Source organism: Podarcis bocagei (assembly GCF_964188305.1).
Source record: "Podarcis bocagei genome assembly, chromosome: 10".
NCBI classification, from domain to species: Eukaryota; Metazoa; Chordata; class Lepidosauria; order Squamata; family Lacertidae; genus Podarcis; species Podarcis bocagei.
Genome location: NC_138135.1, coordinates 47,372,789 through 47,383,289, shown reverse-complemented (window position 1 = coordinate 47,383,289; position 10,501 = coordinate 47,372,789).

Sequence of the window (10,501 nt, the reverse complement as noted above, 5' to 3'; positions counted from 1 at the left end):
GAGATGGTGTGCCACATTTTGTTTCTTTTGTTGGAAAAAGTCATTAGCAGGCAATGCTCCTTAGCTCCTCTCCGTCTGAGTGCCTGTGAAATGAACTATGGGGGAAATGGTCAGGAGACCTTAATGAAATCCACAAGATCCATTTAGGATGGCTACTCACACATTGCCAAGGTGGAAATCTATCAGGAGAAAAGAGGACCAGAGAGGATACAGATTTACAAATGCTAACTTTATATGTACAGTGGTACCTCGGGTTAAGTACTTAATTCGTTCCAGAGTTCTGTTCATAACCTGAAACTGTTCTTAACCTGAAGTACCACTTTAGCTAATGGGGCCTCCTGTTGCCGCAGCACCACCGGAGCCCGATTTCTGTTCTTATGCTGAAGCAAAGTTCTTAACCTGAAGCACTATTTCTGGGTTAGTGGAATCTGTAACCTGAAGCATATGTAACCCGAGGTACCACTGTATAGGTGTGTATTTAGAAATAATCACTGAGGAAGATACAGGTCACCACAGTGGAGAAGACTATGAGCAGATGACATGTGTACCTGCTCAGTCTGCTATCCAGGAACTAACAGCTGATGGACAACTTCAAGGCCCCGGCTCTTCCTTCTTATGTTTTTTAATTTATAACTTGGACCTGGACAGGACACCCCTCCAGAAAAGGCATGTTGTCTGTGAAGCAGAACCCCTGGCTCCCCTAGCTCCATATCCCGAGTTCTTCTCAATTTTATCCAAATAACGTTTCCCAGGAATTTCAAACAACAGTACCTAAAGGGACCATCGCAAAAAACTAAAGGGCTGCGCTGGATCCTTTCTGGTCTCCTGTAATTCATGCTCTCATTATTTGAAGCCAGATCAAAAGCCAAGTAAAGTCAGTAGGAGTAAACTTTCCATTACTTGCCAATGTGACTCCATTATTATGTCTCTGTTTACTTCGTTATGAAACGAAATAGCAAAAGAAAAGCTACATGGATACCAGCAAAACAAGCAAGCGAACAAAAAACCCTCCTTCCTTTCACAGGGTGGCTTTGAAAGGATCTTCTGGAAGATTTGGTAATTCCAATCATGTCTGCTGATTTCAGGAGCAGAAATCTATTTCCTTCAGTGCCAGAGAAAACTCTGAAGTTGAAGCCCGGTAGCTAGGTTCTAGCCTCAGGTCAATTAGATTTCTTTGTTCAAATCCCACATTCCCCAATAAAAGACTCTCAGATTTCTTACAGACCAAAACATGGCAGCCAGTCACTTGTTATATTGATGAGTCAAGTGTCCATTTTTCTAGGAGAAGGAAGATCTAAAACACTGAGCTGCACAGCATCAAGAACACGGCATCAAGGAAAACCCTGCAGGAGGATCAGACTGAATGCCTGCTCTGCTTTGTTCAGCATCCCGTTCTTCACAGGGGTCAATCAGATGCCCCTGAGCAGCCCACAAGCAGGTCATGAAGACAAGAGGCTCTCCAGTTGTTGCTCCTCAGCAGAAAAACAGCTTCTGAATCTGGAGGTTGCATCTACACATCATGATTGGTAGTCACTGATAGACACATCCTCCATGAATTGAAAGCCATCTAAGCTATCCATTGCCAATCGCCCACATATTGTGGAAACAAATCCCATCAATTAATTAAGGGCTGTGAGAAGAAGGTACAAATCCCTTTGTCTATCCTGAATCTCCTACTAATTTGTTTCATCGGAGGACCTTGAGTTTATCAATATCAAGGCAAGGCATATGAAAAGTCTGGCATCCTGCTTAGTCGGTGTGCTATGAGTGTGTCTACAGCTTGGTAGAGATTTGTATATGGTAAAAAGGTAAGGGTCCAGTCCAGTCGTGGCCGACTCTGGGGTTGCGGCACTCATCTCGCTTTATTGGCCGAGGAAGCCGGCGTACAGCTTCCGGGTCATGTGGCCAGCATGACTAAGCCGCTTCTGGCGAACCAGAGCAGCGCATGGAAACGCCGTTTACCTTCCCGCCGGAGTGGTACCTATTTATCTACTTGCACTTTGACGTGCTTTCGAACTGCCAGGTTGGCAGGAGAAGGGACCGAGCAACGGGAGCTCACCCCGTCACGGGGATTCGAACCGCCGACCTTCTAATTGGCAAGTCCTAGGTTCTGTGGTTTAACCCACAGCGCCACCCGCATCCCTCTTGTATATAGTAGTCATAAATAAACCCCTGCAATTGTACTTTGGACTCTTGTGTGTTTTCTGGAGAGCACAACTGAACTGCAGACAGGAAGCCCACCATCTTCCCATCCATACTAAGCATGCCTAAGAGCCATCACACATGTTACCAAGTATGAGGACATCCTCACACTTATTACTTAGGAAAAATCAAAAGGATGCAAAAGAGCCACACTGAATCGGACCATTTAGTCCAGTGTTATGTCCTCACATTGGCCAACCCGATGCCCAACAGAAGCCCAGAAGCAAGACATGAGCACTACAGCCCTGTCTCCATTTCTGATTCCCAGGAATTGCATTTCAGAGGCATTCTGCCTCCAGAACTGATAATAATACATAGCCACCATGCTAGTAGCCATCAATAACATTGGGCTGCATTTCTGAATCTCACTGATTTGGGAGTAAGCCACACTGACTTTTATAGGATTTACTTCTGAGTAGACATGTTTAGGATTGCAGTGCCAATCAGTCACCTTTTTTCTGTGGCTACTTTCTGTGTTAATGCTTTAGTACTGGAGTACTGAACCCCAAGCTTAAGAGGTCCTGTGCAAATGAAATGTATATGTAATAAATTTGTGGATTAAGTGCCCTTTTTTATCCTGCCTTCCCTACTCTCCTTTATATTTACCTCTCTCCAGCTGTTTTACTTTTCACCATTTATCAGTCTTTCATCTTGCTATGTTGCCCCTTTTTCTATGTTCTTTCCACAGTATAGTGGGCATGGCATATTGTCCAGGTGGGGAAGGGACAATTATGAGCTTGCCATTTTTTCAATCAACCTCCCTCCCCACCCCCCATCATTTCCCCCATCAATTATTTAATCTGCTCACGTCATTTTTAACTGAGGCATTGTTTTGAATTTAATTTAATTTTTCAAGGGTAGGCTAAAAAGTGTTTTAGCACCAATTAAAACATCTTCAAATGTAATGGTGCTAAAATAGCATCGCTTGTAAAGACAGCATGTTTTTAAAACCATTTTTTTTATTTAAAAAATGGTGTTAAAATGCCTTTTCTGGCCAACTTGGAGATCAGTGGGCGATATTATATTATAAACTGTTTTATTGTAATGTGTTTTTAAAAGGTGTTATCGTTGCTGTGTTGGCCTGCAAAAAAAATCAGTAAAGAAAAGAAAAAACCTAACTAAAAAAAATCAGTAAACAAACAGAGCACATAATATGGAGTCACTCTCTGTTGAAGGATTTAATGGCTTGGGTCCTAACTAGGTTTCTGCTAGCAGATACCTCCCCTGAGCAGCACTGCATTCATGGGACACATTCAACAACTCCTCCTCCTTCCCACAATCCTTTGTGCCCATCAGAGGTTGTGGCAGACCAGCAGCATGGTGTGTGTATGTATGTGTGTACAGGGAGCTGCAGGGGAAGGAGGAGTTAATAGATTTTGCCTCCTCCCTCCCCCTCCCTTTCTGCCAACGGAATTCTCTGCTGGATCTCCATCTCACATGTGAATAGGAAGAGCCACTCCATGCACAGTTTCTTTTTCTTTTATTTGAAATCATTTTTATTTGATTTTACAATACAAAATTATATTTAAAAAATTCAAATGCATATCCATATATACGGAGATTCCTCTGATTCTAAGGACTCCCCACCTTCCGGAGTCCCATTTTAAACATTAAAACCGCATCTTCTTCCATACTCCATACTTCCATATAATAGTTAAATCATATCAATCCAAGTTTTCCATGGCAATTGTTACACTACAAGTAAAATCAAAATCCCGCCCATGTTTCCATCTGCTTACAGTCTTGTCTGGACAAATTACATAGCATGGTTCAGATTAATTAGCTCTTTTTCTTTTATAAAAGTGGAATTTATTTATTTGTGTGTAGGTGCATCCCTTGTCCCTACATTGCCTGGGGACATTTATGCTTCTCCTGCATGTGTGGAAATGCTTGTCCCTCATTTCCCTGAAGGCACGCTTGTGGTCACTTTATTCTATTAACTCCTGCTAATTAGCAGAGACCCGGAACCCTGCTGAGTCAGTGGCATTATCCATCCTTAGAATTTGCAAATTAATGAAAGCTTTTTGTATATGTTCCCTGATTCCAATGAATAGCTAATGAGGCCAATTATTGGTAAATGTGTCTAAGTCTAAGAACACATTGGATATGCCCGCACAGCAGAAAGCACTCCTGAGAATCAATTTGGATGAATTCCCTTCTGATAATTATATCTGATTGATCATTATCTATGGAACTATGAGAGCACAAGCTTCTCAAAATCAGACATGTGCTTAGGATGAAAATCTCAGCCTTGCAAGGGCAGCACATATTCCGCAATGCATTTTATTTTGAAGGCTGATCAATTAAATTAAAATTTGCTTGAAATAGCTGTTTTAGATTCGGCCATTGCATTCTGGTTTTGGTTCGAGAGATGGATTTTAATCTGAGCCGTAATTTATCTGCCAAACCAAACTTATTCCGATCTCCTGGGACATTAAAAATAAAAAAATGTTCTTCCTCTAAAGAAGCAAGGATGGAGGAAATGGATTCTAAAGAGCCACACTATGCTTTTCCTGCAGGCTCTGGCCAGAGTTGTTAGGTCCCCAAAGATATCAGTAAATATCAGTAAATAATTCAAAACAACAAAAATCAACCATTGAGCAAACACAGAACAAATTCAATCTTGCAAAAAGAGTCCATACAATCTAGGCTTAAGTACATAAATACAAAGCAAAAACAAAAGTTAACCAACAATAACGTTTCTGGTACTGGTCTTGCCGCACTCCAGGGATCGTGGCTTAAATACAGTTCAGACGTGGCGGGTAGTCAATGACCTGCAGCTGGCTACCATATCCTTGCTCCAGAGGAGGCTGACAGCAGCAAAGGGCAAATATTGGGGACTACCATGGGCACAAGATCCTTCCCTAGCCTCCTGGAAGTACCAGTGGTTCTATCCAATGATAGAACCACCCTATGCATGTCTAATCAGAAGTATGTTCTGTCGAGAGCCAGTGTGGTGTCATGGTTAGAGCTTTGGACTAAGCACCGGGAGTGAAGTGTAGGTGAGTTTCCATGAGGCAAGACACAGTGATAACAGCAAGAACCTTTATTGAACTAACAGAACAGGGGCAAAGCAACTGCTTATATACATTTCTGAAAGCCTGGGTCACCCCTACTCCCAACGTGATTGGCTGTCTAAACTTCCAATCTGCGAATAACTCAGAGTTTATGGGCCAATGGCAGAGGCCCAAATCCTGAAATGTTCTGTGATTGGATATCATGTATTGAATCAGAACACGGGGGCTCAGAATCCTTAGTCCAGACTCAAGCTCAGGCAAACACAGACCACTGAATACATAACAAGGAATTCCAGTCCCCACTCAGCCATGAAGCTCACTCGGTGACCTTGGGCCAGTCACTGTCTCCCAGCCTAATCTACCTCACTCTCCTCTGTGCAACCTTTATGTGACATTGCAAACTGTTTTTCTCTTTTTCTCTTTATCTCATGGGGGGAACAATGACAAATTAAATATATCTAGAGGAGATCATATATTGGAATTCCTTTTAGTTTGTCTAACTGAAATAAATGGGCCAAGTTCATTTCACTTTTCACTCATTTTAAAAGTAAATGCAACTAGTATTAAGAAATGCACATGCATGAGTGAATTAGTTCAAAGACTATAGCTCTGTGGCAGACACACACTTGGCATGCAGAAAATCCCATTTTCACTTCCTGGCATCTTCGGCTGAGGATGGGAAAGCCACTGTCTGAAATCTTAGAGAGTCACTGTCTGTCCACATAGCAGCTGACTTGGTATAAGTTGCTTCCTATGTCCCTATAGAGAAGTGGGGCATGATGGCAAAGGGATATTCATCCTCTGTTGTTAGGATGTGAACAAATAAGTATGTGACAGTTAATTGATAAACTGGCAGAAAACAATTCAGCCTTGCATTTTCACGACATGCCCGGTAGGCCTCTTTGAAAAATCTGCTTCCATATCCAGGGCATTCTCCAGCATATTTGCCAAGCAAGTAATTTTATAATACTCACTTAAAATTAAATATAGCATTACAAAATGGGTTTATTCAGCAGACTTACAATTGAAAGCACTAAAAAACCCAACAGCCCTCATAAACACAAAGTGTATAACAAACAGTCTCATCATGGCTGGCAGACTGGATGGCTTTTAAACTATTGGCTGACATTTTAATCCATTTATGTGCTAAGGTCAGTGTGTTTTCATTTTTCACATGTCATTCCTTTAAAGCCCAGGAGAATCTGAATGGGTGACATTTGTAGCCATTCTAGTATATGAAATATCATACTAGGCTATGTCTTTCCCCTTGCCTCTCCTCAGTTACCAAAAAAGGGAGGTGGTAGCACATGAGACTGGGGGGGGGGGAGGGTGGAAATTGGTATTCACAATATTATGAAAAGGCTGTTGTACTCATAATGCTCCATTTCACAAAGCAACTTCAGTCTCTCCCTCCCCACCCACTTCCCGTTAAAAATGAAAACCTGGTCCAAAAGGAGTGCATTAAGTCTGTAATGTAAATGTCCCTGTGTTTGCAGAAAGGGAAATGCTAAATGAATATTGGGAGATGCTAAGTGTTGGGAGAGCAATTCTTTCTAGCTGTGGAGCTAATGGACTGAAGAAGGGAAAAAGTGAACAATTTGTTTCATATGATGATTCACTAGCACTCCAACTGACAAGGTTTCAATTTCTGTGCCCTGTTTCACATTCAGCGCCTTGTTTTACAGTGCAATAGTACAATTACCTGCCTATCTGTCGAGTGTTATAAGCAGGGATGGATTGGACACGGAATAAGAAAAACAAAGATAAATCCTTGCTGTTAGAGGCAAAATTATGTTTGTGTAGACAAGGGAATCCACGCCTGTTAAGCACCTCTGTAACTGAAATTTGAACAGCTTTAATTTACCTTTAAACTTATTTTTCAAAATTACAATATATTATAACTTAAGCGGCAGCCCACCGTAAAACCTTATCAGATAATATTGAAGTCAGAACAGCAATACTGGCGCAGCAACAAAGGCAAAGGACCTGCCTTGACCCCAAGCAATATCAATCCAGAGGGGAAGTGTAGGTATGTATGGGGACTTGTTTTTCCATTTCTGTTCAGCATTGAAATGCCTCCCTCCCTCCTCTGCCTAGTTTGTCAATGAGAATCACAAAGTGCTTTGTGTTTGAGGTCACTTGGCCAGCTGCCAGGGGTGTACGTGGGGCCCTATTACAGAAGCGAACTGACAATGCAAAGCTTTTAGGGGAACTGAACGGTGATCCCAAGGGGCACTGATACAGCGCGGCTGCCTTAGAAAGCCACCTCTGTGACTTGCGCTGTATTGCCAGCTTTCCTGACAATTGGAAGCCACTCAGGCTAATCCTCATTTCAGATTTCAATGTGTAAATGTTTTCAGACCTATGCATTATGTGCTGAAGCAGGAATACACTCCAGATACAAGCCATGCAAATTGGTATATCTAGGTGGTTCCCCCATTTGTGGCATCCCTAAAATACACCTCACCTGCTGCAATCAGACTCGAAAGGACTCTTTTACAGTAGCCAAGGGAAGGCTTCTCTTAATCCCAGTTGAGGCAACGGGGGACATTTTTGGCAGCTACTAAGGGGAGAATGACTGGTTTCAGGGCTTTCCCAGAACATTCATCTTATGTAATGACCCTAGAGCGATCTTTGGTTTCAGTCTGCAAACATAATCAACTCCATCTCTCGGAGCATTTCACCAACACCACTTGCAGTCTTTTCTCGAAAGCCCTGTTCTGGTGATCTCCAGGCACCAAGCCCGTGACCAGAGAAAGGTTGAGTCGTATCACAAAGCTGACCTCGCCCTGGTCATTCTACATGATGTTGGCCTTGTCTCCTTAATAGCCAGTGATCAGATATCCAGGAAGCAGGGCCAGCATCAGGCAGGTTATCGGTGTCAAGCCAGCAAAGTGGTCCCACAGCCCACTTTTCCAAGCAGAAGCTCAATAAGTAGAGAATGCCTGGACAGGGGCTGCTGCCACTGCTTTTCACAGCCACTTTTCTCCCTTCCTTGCCCTGGGGAAGGGCAACTCTCCCCTCCCCCCCAAGTCACAGTCAAGAGACAAAGACTGCTGGGAAATAAAGTCCTTAGACTCATTGGTCACATTATGATCAAACATTTGGAACCAAGAACCTTCTTTGGTGTAAGTTATCTTAATTACCTACCAATGTGAAGCCAAGGCTAGAATTCTGTCTCTGAACCACTTGGTATGTCTCAGTCTAACCTACCACAGGGCAGATGCTTCTGATGGGTTGGACTCTATTCCACAAAACTTTGTCATAATAAAATTGGTTAGTCTTTAAGGTGCCACAAAACCCTTGGTTGATTATACTTCATGGAGTGCTGTGTTGCTAAAATGTTACCTTGATTATCTTGAAGGAAAATTGGGATGCACATAAATACATGTATGTTGATGAGCTAGTTTGCCTACTAGGTCAGAGTATGAGCTATGAACTGCTATGAATGGAGCTATGAATGGAGTACACTGACACATTTAGCACTTGGTTGTTTGGCCCTCAGACTTCATTCCAAGTGCATATATAATATGGGGATTAAAAAGGTGGCCTGCTTTATAGGGTTATTATAAGAACCACTGAGATGTTTGGGAAGTGCTTTGGACATTTAGAAGAAGCACTGTATAAATACTAAATATCCACAGACCAGTGTTTTGTCTGTTTGTCACAGTCTAACACGACCAAGAAATAGAACCCACAAAGCTGCAGCATGCTAGATTATTAGAGTCTCCCATTCAGTTCTGTGAAAGAAGGCAAATAGGACAGAGTTCAGGGCAAAACCAAGCCAAGCCTTGTCATCTGCTTCCATCACTGCTGCTAAGGCCTCCCTAGAGCATCCAGGCCTTGCCTCCTCACCCACTCCCTATCTGTCATAGTGGCAGGCCTTTTATTAGTTATTAAACTCACCTTGGGGCTCTTAAATATGGCAAGGCTATTGAGATTTAACTTAGAGATATTTAATTGAACAAGGCTAGCTTGATTTTCAAATCTCCTTGCGGTAATTGCAGCCCAAGGTTCTGTAAAAATTGCTCATGGGATTATCAAGCAGAAAGCAGAGTTGACATTATTTAACTAACCCGTATTGACTACCATATGCCTAGAAGTGTAGCAGACTTGTGGTAGCTAGCTATGAGCAGGAACTGTTTCACCACTTTTTGACATTTCCCCTCCGATATGTTGTGTTGTGTCCTTGCTGCACATCAAGGCATCTTGCTCCACACTCATAGGGACAGATGGACAATGGGTTTTTTGTGGCATCTTTACATCCAACACATCCTATCATTTCGCTCATCATATAACAGAAGGATGGCAACCAATTAGAAAGAGCTAACAGCTTTAGACAAATGCTTATTAGATCTCTGCACAATATAGTGTTTTTTTTTAACCTCAGCCAAACTTTTCACATTCTTGCTGAATGAGCAGTTTGTTTGTTTCATAGTCAGTTCGCTTACTGTAGTGATAGCAATCATTATATCGTCTAATTTCCTCCACCCACCCTACCACCTAATTTGTGTGCTCTACAGTTAGTACTCTCAAGCCTACAAAAATGGATCACTTACATTTTATGGGGATTCAAGGTCCAAGACCAGTGGGTCTCTGTGGCAGCATCAGGAACAGAATCCAATGACAGCTACACCAGCGTAGTATCATAGAAACATGATTGTGACCAGGAGCTTTGCTATCAACCCTGCATGAACCAACAAGAGCTATTTGGGCCACTTAACTGGATAGACTGGTGCAACAGCACTGGTAACTTATTCTGCAAAAATGTGTTCTGCTATATTGTGTTGTTGCACAAAAATGGATGGAGAAAAGTTCATTTACTACATGTATAACCCACCCTCCTCCAAGGGGCCCAAGGACATGTCCATTGCTCTTCCCTCCCATCTCATTCTCACTGCAGCCCTGTGATGTGTGTTAGGCTGAATAGCCCAAAGACACCCAGCTTCATGGCTGGGTGGAGATTTGAACCTGGGTCTCCCAGTTCAACACTCTAGCCGCTCTATCGCACTGGCACTTAATATGGAAGAAACAACAGAAAGAACACGTTCCATTCCATGTGTTCAAAAGGGCATTTGCTCACTGCCAGGCAATTCAGACTGAATCAGCTACTCTTCTCTTCCTTCTGAAATGTTCAACTATTTAGAAGGATATCAGGAAATGAGGAATAACAACTGTTGAGTCTATGGGCAGCAAGGCAGGTTTAAACATAGAGTTGAGAAGGGGATATAGCTCACTGGTAGAGCACGTGCTATTCCTGATGTCTTAGTTACAATAACTAT